General features: G+C 40.2%; 1 long non-coding RNA gene across 2 annotated transcripts in view; it reads left to right on the forward strand.

Annotated features, from left to right (window-relative positions):
- LOC132534652 (uncharacterized) overlaps positions 1-15,828 on the forward strand; it is a 270,811-nt gene that overhangs the window by 16,760 nt on the left and 238,223 nt on the right. For both annotated transcript variants that reach the window (XR_009546389.1, XR_009546390.1), the window contains one exon: positions 12,229-12,290. This is a non-coding gene — a long non-coding RNA (uncharacterized LOC132534652). The remainder of the gene's footprint in view (positions 1-12,228; positions 12,291-15,828) is intronic.

A 15,828-nucleotide genomic window follows, 5' to 3' on the forward strand; every position in this document is an offset into this window, starting at 1 on the left:
TAAATGTATGAATTTTAAAACTACATGCATTGAGGCCAGGCAGTGGAGCATTTTGTCAAGGACCTGGGTTCCAGCCCCGGTGTACACCTACAGGGGTGGAGCTTCACAAGTGGTGAAGCAGGGCTACAGGTGTCTCTCTGTCTCTTTCCCTCTATCTACCCTCCTTTCAATTTCTCTGTCTCTATCCAGGAATAAATAATTAATTCTTTAAAATTAAAAAGATACATGTATAGATACATGTATGTGCGTATGCATGCATGTATCTGTAATTGTATCTACCAATATATGTTAATCTAGGTTTAAAGGGAACCTGTTCACCGGCTGAAAGGAACCTACAGGTAGCATAGTGGTCATTTACACATGCAATAAAAGAACAGGGACTTTCTTCTCTGGACAAAGTCTGAGCCAACACATGAGCCAGTTGAGGGATAACAGGATTCTGCTAAACAGACCAGGAAGGAAGACCTTCTCAGAACAGTGGGTGGCTGTTGTGAAAAGCAGGGCTGTGCTCCTGAAGCCAGACATGGTTTGGTATCTGAGAAATGCTGAGGAAGGAGTTCAGAGTTGTGGCTGAAATCTTGGAACCCTGATGTGCTGTGAGCAGTGTGCCCACTGCTGCTAGAGTCAAAGAAGGCAAAGGCAAGCTTCTGGCAATTTCCACACCCATTGCAGTGTTGCCTGCCTAGCCAAGTTCTGTTTCCTGGACAGGAGGGAGACAGGCCACTGTACCTCCAGGCATCTATTGACTTTTCTGTGCCTCAACTTGGGCTTTCTCTCTCTGCATCTTTCAGTCTTTGTCATGCACATACCAGTTAAGCTGCCAAACTCTACCGTTATGTCTGATAGCTTGATTCTTTTTTTTTACTTTTTTATATTTATTTATTTTTTATTTTCCATTTTTTTTTGCCCTTGTTGTTTTTTATTGTTGTAGTTATTATTGCTGTTGTTGTTGTCATTGTTGTTGGATAGGACAGAGAGAAATGGAGAGAGGAGGGGAAGACAGAGGGGGGGAGAGGAAGATTCTCTCTACAGCATGGCAGTAGATTAAGAGTCCTCAGTCTGGCTCAGTTAGCACTGCAGACTGCTTTGCAGTTATCAGAAGGCATTCTTTTTTTTTTATTTTTTATTTATGAAAAGGAAACATTGACAAAATCATAGGATAAGAGGGGTACAACTCCATACAATTCCCACCACCAGATCTCCGTATCCCATTCCCTGCTCTGATAGCTTTCTTATTCTTTATCCCTCTGGGAGTATGGACCCAAGGTCATTGTAGGCTGCAGAAGGTGGAAGGTCTGGCTTCTGTAATTGCTTCCCCGCTGAACATAGTTGTTAACTGGTTGATCCATACTCCCAGCCTGTCTCTCTTTTTCCCTAGTAAGGTGGAGAAGCACAGCTCCAGGGCACATTGGTGGGGTCATCTGTCCAGGGGAGTCTGGTCAGCATCATGGTAGCATCTGGAACCTGGTGGCTGAAAAGAGAGTTAACATACAAAGCCAAACAAATTGTTGAACAATCATGGACCTAAAGGCTGGAATAGTGCAGATGAAGAGTTGGGGTTCCTCCATTTTGTAGATAGCTAGTAGGCATATTTTAGTTATAAGGGTCTGGGGCTATATTAGTTTTTTTTTTTTTTTTTTTCCCTGAGCCTGAAATGTTATATGCAGGCAGATCCAAGTTATTGTCTGGGGAAATGATGTCATGGCTGGAAAAGGACCAGAAAGCGATCAGAGAAGAGAGTAGCTCCCTAATATGGGAAAGGGGTATAAATATTGTTGACTGTAAACCCCATCGATTTGATTGGTCTGGAGCCCATATTCAGCTTAGGAGCCTATGTGACCTTTGCATCCCTGTAGATCTGAGCCCACATTCTGTGGTCATGAGTAGGAACATTCCAAGCTGCCCCAATATCGATCCATGTCCCTCAGGTGTAGCGTAGAGTATGTTGTCCATCCCATTCTCTACCGTTGTTGATCCGAGTTGAGGGCAAGGTCCTATGGGGGCCTACAGAGGGGTCTATTTTGCTGTTTCTGATAGAGATGACTGATAACAGAAGGCATTCTTATACTGATGCTACTCCAGTTTATGAGAGAAACCAAAGCATTACTCAGTTTTGGCGTGTAGTGGTCCCAGGAATTGAACCTGGAACTTCAGGTATATAAGTGTTGTGTTCTAACAAGATGAGCTATCTCCCTAACCCTTGAACCCTCATCTTCATATCCAAATCTTGCCACTGATACCAATAAGATCTTTTCCTAGACCATCGCTAGCTAGCTCATTTTGTTCCAGGATTAACTAGTATGTACTCTGGGGCTGGGGAGATAGCATAATAGTTATGCAAATATCTTCCCTGCCTGAGGCTCTGAGGCCCCAGGTTCAGCACCCCCATAACTGAGCAGTGCTCTGGTCTCTTTATCTCTCTCTCACTAAGATAAATAAAATACAGTGTTTAAAGTCTTACATCCTCTGTGCTCTCCCTTACCCAACATATCCCTTTATTTCCATGTTCTGGAATTTCCAGAATGTAATGCAGAATGTTAATGGTAAAGTATTATAATAAATATTAATTCATTTATCACTCCATTATCAAAAAAGTGCAAGATCTGCAGTCTGTTATAAAATTTCCACTAGGATCTAGATAATGCCCCCCACCCCCAGCTTTTGTTTTAAGACTTTTGCCTTTAACTCTTCACCTTTCAAAACTATTTGTCACATGTTCGGCAATCATCTGTGCTCTCACTCATGCATTTGCTAGATCCCTGACATAAACCCTTACAGAATTTTTCTACCTACCTTGGTCTGCACAACTCCTGGGGTGGAGTAAATAAGAAGAGAGAAAAAGAGCCACAGGAAGCACTACTTCACCACTCTTGAAACTTCCCCCTTGCAGATGGGAGCTAGGGGCTTGAACCCAGGTCCTTGCTCATGGTAATGTGTGTGCTCAACCAGGTGTGCCAGCACCTATCCTCTGTTCAGAAATTCTGACATGGTTATCATCCATCATCATACATGCGAACCTGCCCTGTAGATGATTCCATAGCATGTATCTGTGTATCTTGCCATCACCTATAGGCATCAATTCTTTTTCTGGAGAGTGTTGATTCCATGTGGAGTACAGTAGCTCAGACCATCTGCTGCTACTCTACCATCCATCCGCAGTGTGTAAACTTTCCTCCTGAGGCTTATGACTTCATTGCGTAGATAACACTGTACTTCAAGAAGTCACATTCTCATTTCAGTGCCCCAAATAGGGAGGAAGAAGGCAGCAGGTGTAAAAGAGTCATGGTTTGAAGCTGAAGGAAAATCACAGCCCCATACCACCCCACCTAACCCCCCCAAAAAAAAAATCTCTCAAATTTCACTTGCCAGAAGTGAATCAGATGGTATCCTTTATTGCAGGGAACACTGAGAAAGTAAGTATGTGATAAAGCAGAAAGAATTGGAACAGTTGGTCCTACCATGACTGATTTCATAGAGCTTTCCTAGAGCTATGTAAGCAAGCTTGGGGTTTTGTTATTAAAGAAGACAACAACTTTCAAAACATCAAACAGTGTCCACTATACTTAATATTTACAACATTTAACATTAAACACACTTTTAATATTATATTTGCAAGAGTTTAAATATAAAGAGCAAGAGAACTGGGTGGTGGCACAGCAGGTTAAGTGCACGTGGCGGAAAGTGCACAGACCAGTATCAGTATCCCTGTATCCTGGTTCAGGCTCCCAGCTCCCCAGCTTCAGGGGGTTCACTTCACAGGCAGTGAAGCAGGTCTGCAGGTGTCTGTCTTTCTCTCTCCCTTTCTGTCTTCTCCTCCTCCCTCCATTTCTCTCTGTCCTATCCAACAATGACAACAGCAATAACACTACCACCACCACCAACAAGGATAAACAGAAAGGCGACAAAAGGGAAAAATTAAAAAATAGAAATAAAATAAAAAATAAATATAAGGAACAGAAAGCTATATATAAGTAGCTACTAGAATATATTTTTATTGGATTCCAACTAGGCATTTTATTCTATAATTATCTCAGATTGTCAAGACAACTTTAAAACTATCCATGCTTATCGATTTAATCAGATAAGGATAATAAGTAAAGTTCTTGACATTATACATGGAATAATGGGCCTTGTTTCATAGAACCACTTGTACATATGCCTAGTTTCTACAGCATAGTTGGAAAACTACCTTTATGGGACAACCAATTTGATTTGATGTGTGTATTTATAAGTTTGGCATAATCTTAGTGATACATTTGGAAAGCAAGGATTAAAACTGTCTTAAGTCTTGTATTCCTCAGTCAGAGATTAAGAAAATATTTGTGAGAGACTCCCTTCTGGAGATACTCACTCTTAACTAGTATTCCCACTACAAAGCATAAAAGATAAAGTCAGACTTTTTGTGTGTCTCCTTTATTTTTGTCTCAGTTGAAATGATTTCAACTAACCTTAAAATAAAACCCAGGCTAGCTGACTCAGAAGATTAGTGCACTTGATGAATAGAGGAAACATCATGAGCTGGACATCCATCAAACCCAGTAAGTACTGTTTGTTGAGAGATAAGGGAAATTACCATTGTCCCTACATGCCTCTAGCTGAGCCTACGTGCACTTCCACTATTCTTAAATCATCTGCTCTGTGTGTATGGAGAGGCGTGGCAATTGTGGTCATTGGGATAATAACATTCATAAGGTTGAATTTCTGCTAGAAGTTAAGGATTGTGGATGCAGGGTTTTAGAACTTACTCTCTGTTGGAATGAATACAAACACCTATATCTTTGGATTTGCCTCTTTTCTGCATGGTAAAGTAAAAACTGACCTCATTTAAGAATAGACTTCCTACCTCCCACCGTGGACAGCAGCAAAGGAAATTCCATGGATGGTGAAGCTGTGCTTTGGTGTCTCTCTCCCTCTCTCCCTCTCCCCTCCATGTCTCCCTAAGTAGATATAATAATAATTATAATAGATAAGTCTCTTCCTCTCTACTTGCCTCCTTAGGTGGCAAATGAAAATCAGAGATAAATGGGGGCAACTTGGACAGACTCTGGCCTAAGCAAGAGTGTGAAGAACTTTCACAAAATCCAACTTAGTATCCTTGAGTTTTCCTAAAAGAAATCCTTTCAGGAAAGTGTTGCAAGTAAAGAACTGTTTGTGGAAGTTTCTCTAAATTTCAATTTTTTATGAACCATTTATTCCCAGCTTTCTTCTCCCCCAAAGCATTCTATAATGTATGCCCTTGATTATAAGAGCTTAAAGTCACATAGCGGTCTGATTTAAAGGAGCAAGTGCAAGTATTGGGTGGTTGGAAAAGATATGATGCATTTTTGCATAGAAAATATGTCATGACATGCTGGGAGTATGGATCAACCTGCCAATGCCCGTGTTCAGCGGGGAAGCAATTACAGAAGCCAGACCTTCTACCTTCTGCACCTCATATTGACCCTGGGTCCATACTCCCAGAGGGATAAAGACTAATAAAGCTACCAGGGGAAGGAATGGGATACGGAGTTCTGGTGGTGGGAATTGTGTAGAGTTGTACCCTTCTTATCCTATGGTTTTTGTCAGAGTTTCTTTTTATAAGTAAAAATTAAAATAAAAAAAATATGTCATGACTTTTGTAACAACCCAAGAATATAATGGAAGAAGGATAACTTAGCAACTCGAAGGTCTGGGCTGGAATTTCAGTATAGGTATTGATACTTTCTCATTCTGTAAATTTAAGTAACTGTGTAGACTCTGTGTGCGTGGCTTTCTTAGTGAGTTAGTAACACCTCAGGAATTAAATGTACAACTGAAAGCACTTATTAATCTTAAAGTGTGCCAGGCATTAAACATATATTTATCAAATGTTAATCTCCCAAGTGAACCCTAATACTTAAAAATTAATGTAAAATTCTACCAATGATAAGCCAATGGAAAACCATGCTTATAAAGAACCTTTTTATATTACTATATAAACATTAGGGACAGATTCAGATAATGACCTTGTGTTTCTAGGTCAGTTATGTCATCATCATATAAATTAATTGAAATAGACAGACTGGATGAACAAGATATTTATTCTCTTTATTTCAAGATCTTCTTAAGTGCTGGGATGAAATGCTGATCATATTTGAAAGACTCTAGAATAGCAAAGCATTGGCTAAAGGTCTGTCACCACACATTGGCATTGTCGATTTAGTATCCCTAAAGGTATTCACATAGCAACTTGGCAGTACACAAACATCCTGAAAATCCCAACAGTTTCAACAGAAAATAATAATTGCACCCATACCTAAGATTTTAGATCTCATTTTTTACTTAAAGACTCACAATGCTTTTCATAAACTATTTTTTTCCCACTCCAGTCTTGTGAATTTGATAGAAGGGCACAGCAAATAGGTCTTTAACTAAACTAGGTGCTTGCTCTGATGGTTTTTTAAACTCAAGCCTATTGATTGAAGGGGCATAATACAAGAACTCAGGGAAACCACTCTCTAGTGGACTGTAATCATAGCTCATGTTTTGATCGATCTATCAGAGTTATTTTGAGGTCATGGCTGAAGTCATCACATGTCCTGTGTAACCCTTGTCAGCATTCCTTGTGTCTTTTCAGTGCCCAGTGAATGTTCACTGCATTGCACTGAACTGATCATCCATCTTTATCATTCAGTTTGGCTTTGAATAACTTACTCTGATTTCCACCCCAAAATTAAGTCCACCCACGTAGGAAAAAGGCAGAAGGCTATTATGGAAAAAAATGCTATTCTGGAAGACAAATCTTTATTCTGGTGCCAGGTCTGAGTGACTCTGGACAAATCACTTGATGTTTCTAGATCAAGTTTGTCCACAGAATAAGAATCCTAGACAAGATATACATGTAAGTAAGTGTAAGGCAGAGTGTAAAGCTGGGTACACTGTAATGGTAATGTAGACACTTGCAAAGGAAGCAATTTCAGAATTACTAGGTTAAGTGACAGCATTCCAGGATGACAGATCTGAAGGAAATAACCTCTGTTTACTTTTTCTGGTATGTTATGAAGGTTTTGTTGGCATTTTGTAAGGACAGATGCATTGCTATGGGGTTATGTTACGTTGGGATGCAATTCAAGAGAGACTGTCAACAGAGGTCTGAAGATGCCTGGCATATTATCAGTCATTATTTAGAGTTCCCTCTTCGTTTTTTTTCCCCCCAATGTATTTGGCTAGGAACACAGGCATTAGTGTGTTGTAATGAGAAAGAAATGAAGGAAGGTAAATCTACTGCTCTTTCAACCTTGTCCACTCAACACTTAACCTGTGTCAGACCTTGACTTAATGAATTCCCAAGATTACTACAGAACCAGGAAGATCTTAAGATTCTTATGAGGTGATTACAGAAGCTCATACTTTACCAAGTCCACATGCACGAGTCTATAAAGAGTGAGTGGATTTTACGTACACTTCTCACACTCACTCTTTTCTATGTGTGCTGTCTTTTATAGTCCCGCAAAGCACTTAATAGGTAATTATCCACCAACACACTTGTCCCATAACTGAACAGGCAATAGTATATATGCCACACCTGTGTCAGAGGAAAGCCCCAGGTTTATAGAGCTCACTTTCTAGCAGCTGCTACATGGTTTTAAAAGTGTGGATAGTTCTGATTTAGGGAGGTTTGTTTTGTTGTTTAACACTGCACATAGGTGCGCTTCCTTTCTCCCCTTGTCAAGTATGCGGTGCATGGAATTCTGAAGCCACACAGAGCTCACTGCAGACCCAGGGGATGGCACAGAGCTGGCATAGCACCCACACGCTTCCCTCCATTACAGATCCTGCGAAAGACCAGCAGTCGGTCATGGCTATGCTGAATATATGCTTCTGTTGAATTGCCATGACGTTTGGTTTCATTGGATTGTATGAAGTGAAATATGTTTCAAAGAAGGAAAAAAAAAATTCTTCTTCCTACTTCCAGGGTAGGAGAAATCAGAGAGGTTTCAAAGAAGATCAGAGCCACCTGATTTAGTGCCCTTACCCCCAGTCGAGCCCCTTGAGCTCCTCTGAGCAGCCGCGCCCCCAGCTTGCTCCGGATCACTGTGGAGCAGAACCAATTTTTAAATGTCTTCATCTGGTCCCTCCTACTTTCATGGTTGCTCTGGGGGTGGTGACAATCAGGACGCACTGAAAGCTGCTGGGACATCTGACTCTTTATTTTCTTGGCTGCACATGGCTTCACTCTGTGCAGAATCTCACTTGGGAGAGCTGAGGCAAAGGGAAGCATGCAGAGAGGGGCAGGAGTCTTTGCTGCCAGTCGGGGAGAAGAGAGACAAGGTACCACACCTTCCCATGCTACTGGGGGTCCTGCCAGTTAGTGCCCTCTACCCAGTGTCTAAACCAGCTTCCTATTCACGATAGAGCATGTGCTCCTTAGAATAACCTGATTTTAAATATTTTTCCCATGTTCAGAAAGTACTTCCTCATTCTCTCTCTCTCTCAAGAGTACAATTGAGGGTGGGGGTATTGGCTCAGGTATAGGCAACTCAGGTTCACATCCAGCAGCACATGGGATGGCTCCAGTACCAGACGTTGCTCTAGTGCTTTGCTATCTCTATCTCTATATAAAATAAGGAGAATGAAAAAGTTGACCTGGAAGCAGTGTAATCACATATGTGAAAGCAACACCTCAAAGTAAATAAGTAGAGTACACTTGAGTTTCATAGATAGACATAGTAATGGGAAGGGGGGAGAAGGGTAGAAGCAAAGAAAGAGCTGTCTCAAATATCTGGGAATTGGTTATATAGTTAGACCTGCCTTTTCTGAGCCATAAAAACATCAGTATGCATGATGGAAGTCATAGGATATGTCAGGTTCCACACTACTTTCTACCAGAATTTTTTTTTTTTTTTTTTAACTAGAGCACTGCTCAGCTCTGGCTTATGGTGGTGCAGGGGATTGAACCTGGGACTTTGGAGTCTGAGGCATGAGAGTCCCTTTGCATAATCATTATGCTATCTACGCCTGCCCTATACCAGAATTTTGGAGACTTCTAGGAGGCATGCCTAGTCTCTGGAAGCATCCAAGCAAGTCCTGGATAGTCACAATCTTGATGTAGAATATAGTTGAGGCGCCAAGCAGCAGTGCACTTGGTAGAGTGCACCTGTGACCATGAACAAGGACCTGGGTTCAGGTCTCTAGCCCCCACCTGCAGAAGGAAAATTTCACAAGAGGTGAAGCGGTGATGAAAGTCTCTCTCTCTCTCTCTCTCTCTCTCTCTCTCTCTTTCTGTTTTCCCATTCCCTCTCAATTTCTGTATCTCTATTAAAAAGGAACAAAATGACCACTGTAAGCAGGCACACAGTCCCAGTGATAATCCTAGTGACAAAATAATAATAATAGAAGGTAAGGAAATATTCAAATGATTCTATCATTACAATGGACTAAGTCATACATGATTCCATCATTATCCCTTCTGCTCTGCAGAAGGAAACCTCTGCTTTAGGGACCAGCCCCTCCCACTACCCAGTGAAAGGAGTATATTCCAATCTTACTGGACAAAACTTTGCAACTCAATCATCATATTTTATTTATCCATTTATTTTAATGAGGAGCTAGAGAAGAAACACAGAGTCTTGCACATGGATGATAAGCCACATCCTTGGCCCAATTTTTAGTCTATATTTTTTCAAAGAGAGGGAAGAAGAGAAAGGGAGAGACACCAGAGCACTGTTCCACCACCCATGGACTTCCACTTGTCTCGTCCATGGTGCTGTGTATGGTGCTAGGATCAAATCCCAAATCTCATTCCTGATAAGTCACCTCCCAGGCCTTGCCCCCCTCCCCACACACATTTTAAGAGAGCATAGTGTCATTGTGGCTTGAGAAGATATGGGCAAGTCCTGCTTCCTGTTTTTCACCTCCAGTATATCTCAAAATAGTTTTATTGCATATGGAGAGATACAGTATATAGAAATTTGAAAATCATCCTATAATTTATAATGCTTTCTAATCTCAAAGTCCTGAGATTGAGGAAATCTGGGGTTTTCTGATAGTCTAATACTTTCTCAGCTCGTTCAGCTATTAGGTTTTAAAAGACAACTAAAGTTTCTACAAATTCATGGTGTTGTTTTAGAATTGATTTTATCTGCTTACACCTTCTGCCTACTTAATCAATCAGTGAGAATTCTGCAGAACCTGTGCTGGAGAAAGTATAATCTGCAAATCGTCCCATGGGAACTGACTTTGGTAAACAGCTCTGCCTGCCATGCATCACAAATGAGCAATAAACAGATATTCTCTGTACCTCTTGGCAGACAGTTCTTCCTTACCTGGAGAAAATTGTTCCTATAAAAACCCTTCTCTCAAGTACTTTTCTTGTACAATTTCCAGTACAATTAGGAAGTAATGAGAATGTTCAGTGAAGAGCCAGTTTCCACCGATGTCTGCAGGCCAATGAGAATAATGATGAGCTCAGATAAACTCTGGGACACTAGTCAAAGCCCTGATACTTGTCACCCACCAAGTTGCTTCTGTTTTGCGTATAGCACCTTATTATGAAATGACCTGACAGATAATCTGGTGTTGGGTGATATATCAGGAGTCCCATGAGGATTCTGCCGACATACCGTTCCATTTGAGTTGACCTGCTCTCCCCTCCCCCAGATATGTTTATTTATTCTATGACAGAGAGGCCAGAGTAGCTCTCCATCATATGTGAGACCAGGGAGTGAACCCCAGAAAGTCCTGTGCTCTGTCTTTGCCCTCTTGCCCCTTGCGTAGTACTCAGGGAGGTGACTTTTAATGGATTTACTAGGTGTGGTTTTGTATTGGAAAGTAGCAACCCCCTAGCCAAAGAATATTTTCCACCCCGAGAGAATTTATTTTGAATCAGTTTGTTTTTGTTTTTATTGTATTTATTATTCATTACATAGTGACAGAGAGAAATTGAGAGGGGAAGAGTAGATAGGGAGAGAGACAGAGAAACACCTGCAACACTGGTTCATCACCAGGGACTTGAACCCGAGGACCAGGGAGTTGAACCCGGGTCCTTGCACATTGTAACATGTGTGCTTAACCAAGTGTGCCATCACCTGGCCCCTTTGTATCAGTTTTACTTAAACATGATGGCTTTTCTACATTTTATTTTATAAGTGAAGATTCCCATAAAGGTCTATATTTCATGCAAAAACTGAAACTGGAAATGTTCAACAAGTTGAATTTTATTCCTGCCTCCAGCCCCCCCCCAAAAAAAAACATTAACTCATTATTTTACTTGTCTTGACTTTTCAAATATGGTGTTTTATAGCACTTTGATTTATGGCTAGGCACGTGTAAAGGTTATGTTACCATTAACATTATAAGGTCATGTTTTATGCATTTATAACTAAGTCATAAAAATAATTCTGATTGAAACTTGGAATAACAATTTTCTATTCTGAAATGCAAGTTTGTTACTAGTCATAACACACACTGGAATTCAGTTACTTCCATTTAATAAAATACTTTTATTCAGTATGTTCACTTGCTGAAAGAGGACCAAGATAAAGTCAAGGATAGGAAGTGAAATCAAATATAGCTGTCATCAGAAGGGAGCCAGTTAGGTCCTAAGATAAATTTTAGTAGACGCATAAATCTAAGCTGTGAATTTATTTACTTATTTAACTGACTTAATAATAATCAACAAGACTATAGGATAAGAGGGATACAATTCCACATAATGTCCACCACCAGAGTTCCAGATCCCATCCCTTCCATTGAAAGTTTTCCTATTCTTTATCCCTCAGGGAGCATGGACCCAGGATCATTATGGGGTGCAGAAGGTAGTAGGTCTTATTTTTGTAATTGCTTCTCCACTGAACGTGGGCGTTGGCACAGGTTTTCTATCTTTCCCTAGTAGGGTGGAGCTCTGGGGAGGTGGGGCTCCAGGATACATCGGTGAGGTCATCTGCCTGGGGAAGGCAGGTTGGAGTCATGGTTGCACCTGCAACTTGGCTGAAAAGCATTAAGATATAAAACAGAACAAATTTTTTAATAATCAGTAACCTAAAGATAAGAATAGAGCAGATGAGATTTGGGGTCTCCATTTTGGAAAAAGCTAATTTAATGACACCAGGATTGGTTGTATAATTTTCATTTTCAGAAAGTTAAGAATGAAAAAGGCTGGAAAGATAAATATTACCTGCATGAAAAAAAAAAAAACCTTTATTGTTAGCCAGAAACATTTGCCCTTTTCTTCAGTCTTGAATAATCGATACTCTCTAATGTTTATTACAGCTTATCACCTCAGTGGAAACAGACATGATTGTGTCCATGCAGGAGAGCTGGTGCTGGCCCTGGTAAGTCATTAAGCAAACATCTTCCCATGTCAGACTAGGTTCGAATGTACGTTGCTTATCTCTAAAAGGGAAGAGGACTGCTAATAAATTATTTCCTAAAACATAGAAAAAACATTGCCTTCAATCCACACATTACCCATTTTTGTATTGGCTGACTGTTTTGAAATGCTAACATACACCTGAATACAGTTTCATGCCTCTTTTTAAAATTACTCTTTGTTTTTCACTTACGTGACCATGAAATCTGTTAGCAAGTAAGATGCAGAATTGTTTTCACTAAGATGTAAAAAATTAAGCAGATAGGGTGAGGGAAAATCTGAGATAACATAAACACCAGATTCCTATAAAAAAAAATGGATGTCTCTGAAAAAAATCACTTAATTACCACTTAGTCACAAAATCTGTATATTCAAATAAGACTGAAAGAAGAAGAAGAGAATGTAATGGAAATTGGTAGTTGTAGTGTCTGGTTCTGGTTTAGTTCGTAACAGTTAAAACTCAGAAGCTAAGAGCATCAATTGAGGTCCTAGGTTTCCTGATTCAAACACAAACTCTAGTATTTGTTTTAGCTGCATGGCCTCGGGTGCGTGACTCCATCTCTCTGTGCTGCACCTAGAAAGTAGGTAAATGGTGTCTACATTGTGTAAAGGTTTGAAAGTTTCATGAGCTGAGAACCACACAAAATTAGACTTGGGGGAGGGAGGTTTATTATTAAGAATTAAACTGAGGAATGGAGCCCAGGATGCCACTTCCAAAGACTGGCAGATTGTGGAGAGGTTACACTAAATAGTTTAGCTTTTATGAAGTAGAATGACTTAGAAAACTGCATGTTGTCTGGTGGTATCTGTATGCTGACATGACCAAGCAAGGTAATTACCTTTTCCCCCTTCTACTGCACTAACCTGTTCTTCTGGGAACTGGGGTAGGGAAATAGGAATCTTCTGTTCTTTGTGCATCTTTGATATCTCATGAAGACCATGTTTCAAGTCAGTGTTGCTTATGCGCCTTCCTTGAGTTAGGAGGTTTGGGGTGCAGCCATTTCACAGCCCCAGGCCCACTAGGAAATGGCCCTTTGAGGGTGGTATGGCCATAGACTAAGTTTTGACTTTTGTTTCACACATATATCCAAGAAAAAATGGCTGGTTTCTTTGGCAATTCATGGTCCCTTTAGCAGTTTAAATAAGTCAACTAATGGAAAATCATTTCTGTGTCTGGTACATTGTAAGTGCTGAGTAAGTATTAACTATTATTATTGTTATTATTATAATGATGTGACTAAACTCAGAATAAAAATTCTATAGAAAACTAGTAACATTCGGTGTATCAAAATCATGTCATTCTCCATTTTTCATTTTTCACATTAAATACATTTTAGCAAATAGATACCTGTGTAGTGAAGGCAGATGAATAAGAGCAAAGGCAATATTGACTCATTTGCTATCACTATAACAAAATAAGGCTACTTGTGGAGAGCAGTCTGGAGAACTCTGAGAAGGCTAGAAATGGACCTATGCTATGACCCTGCAATTCCTCTCCTGAGAATATATCCTAAGGAACCAAACATAGCCATCCAAAAATATCTGTGTATACCTATGTTCATAGCAGCATAATTTGTAATAGCCAAAACCTGGAAGCAAACCAGGTGTCTAATAACAGATGAGTGGCTGAGCAAATTGTGGTCTATATATACACAAGGGACTACTACTCAGCTGTTTAAAATGATGATTTCATCTTGGATGGAGCTTAAAGAAATCTTGTTAAGTGAAAGAAGTCAGAAACAAAAGGATGAATATGGGATGATCTAACTCACAGGCAGAAGTTGAAAAACAAGATCAGAAGAGAAAACACTAAGCAGAACTTGGACTGGAGTTGGTTTATTGCACCAAAGTAAAAGACCCTGAGATGGGTGGGGTGGATGAGTGCAGGGTCATAGGGTAGGTCCATTTCTAGCCTTCTGAGGTTTCTCCAGACTGGTCTCCACAAGTAGTCTTATTTTGTTACAGTGATAGCAAGTAGGTCAGTATTGCCTTTGCTCTTTTATTTATCTGCCTTCAGTACATAGGCTTTCCATTTACTAAAATGTATTTAATGTAAAAAATGAAAAATGAAGAATGACATAATTTTGATACACCTGGAACATGATGGCAGAGCACCTAGTGGGGTTTATATTGTTATGTAGAAAACATGGAAATGTTATGCATGTACAAACTATTATATTTGCTGTCAACTGTAAAACATTAGTCTCCCAATAAAAAATTAAAAACAAACAAACAAACAAAAATAAGGCTACTTGGAGACACATGCCAAACAATGCAGTGTTTGGCTCTAAAGTATGATAAGCTGTACTTGGCGGAGGAGAAGTATATAATACTACATACTGTGAATTTTGCATATAATGATATTTAGAAACTAATATCTCTCAACTCTTGATGGTGCTTAAAGAAGATGGTAAACCCAAGATCGTAGGTATCCTGGGCTGAGGAGCAGCTTTCATGTCTGGAGAGATGGACAAGACAGAGAGTTTTTATTTCTCAAAGAAATCTTTTTTTTTTTACTAATTTAATTATGATCGACAAGACTGGTAGATAAGAGGGGTACAAATCCACACAGTACCCACCACCATCTCATCCCTTCTATTGGAGGCTTTCCTATTCTTTATCCCTCTGGGAGTATGGACCCAGGATCATTATGGGGTGCAGAAGGTGGAAGGCTTCTGTAATTGCTTCTCTGCTGGACATGGGCATTGACAGGTTGATCCATAATCCCAACCTGTTTCTGTCTTTCCCTAGTGGAGTGGGGCTCTGGAGAGGTGGGGTTCCAGGACACATTGGTGAAATCATCTGCCCAGGAATGTTAGCTTTGCATCATGGTAGCACCTGCAAATTGTTGGCTGAAATGCATTAAGATATAAAGCAGAATAAATAGTTTGACAGTTAACATGCAGGTGTGTTGTTTTTGCCGGGCTGGCTTCATGGGCGGGTAACAGACGACCCAGGACTCATGCCTGGGTTGTACGCAGTATCTCTTTATTCATGCAGGACGCAGCACAATCTATACCAAGCTAAGCTAAACTAACTACAAACAATCTTGTTCTTATAAATATACTAGCCCAGTTGGGTGGGAACAGGATGCAACATAGAGAGGGTGGAGAGAAAAGTGACTGGTGAAAATCAGAGTGTGACAAGGAGAGGGGGCGGGGCAAAAACATATCATGAACCAGTGGGGATTGAACCAATGTCCTGCAGTGGTTAAATAGATTACAGTGGTTATGTAAATAGAATACAGTGGTTATGTAAATAGAATACAGTGTTAAGCAGGGGGTATTAAACCAATGAAACAGAAGGGGTCTCATGCATACCAACAATTCCCCCTTTCTTTTTAACTAATGGCCATAGTATTAGGAGTGTGGGGTGAACAGAAACCTATATCGTACAGGCGTTTTCAAAAGAACTGGCATAAGACATGGAAAACAAAATAGGCGAGCAGCAATAACCAGTGTAATGCCAAGGGGAACGTTTCTTGCCTCAAAGGGCAAGGC

Source organism: Erinaceus europaeus, chromosome 19 (assembly GCF_950295315.1).
Source record: "Erinaceus europaeus chromosome 19, mEriEur2.1, whole genome shotgun sequence".
Taxonomy (NCBI): Eukaryota; Metazoa; Chordata; class Mammalia; order Eulipotyphla; family Erinaceidae; genus Erinaceus; species Erinaceus europaeus.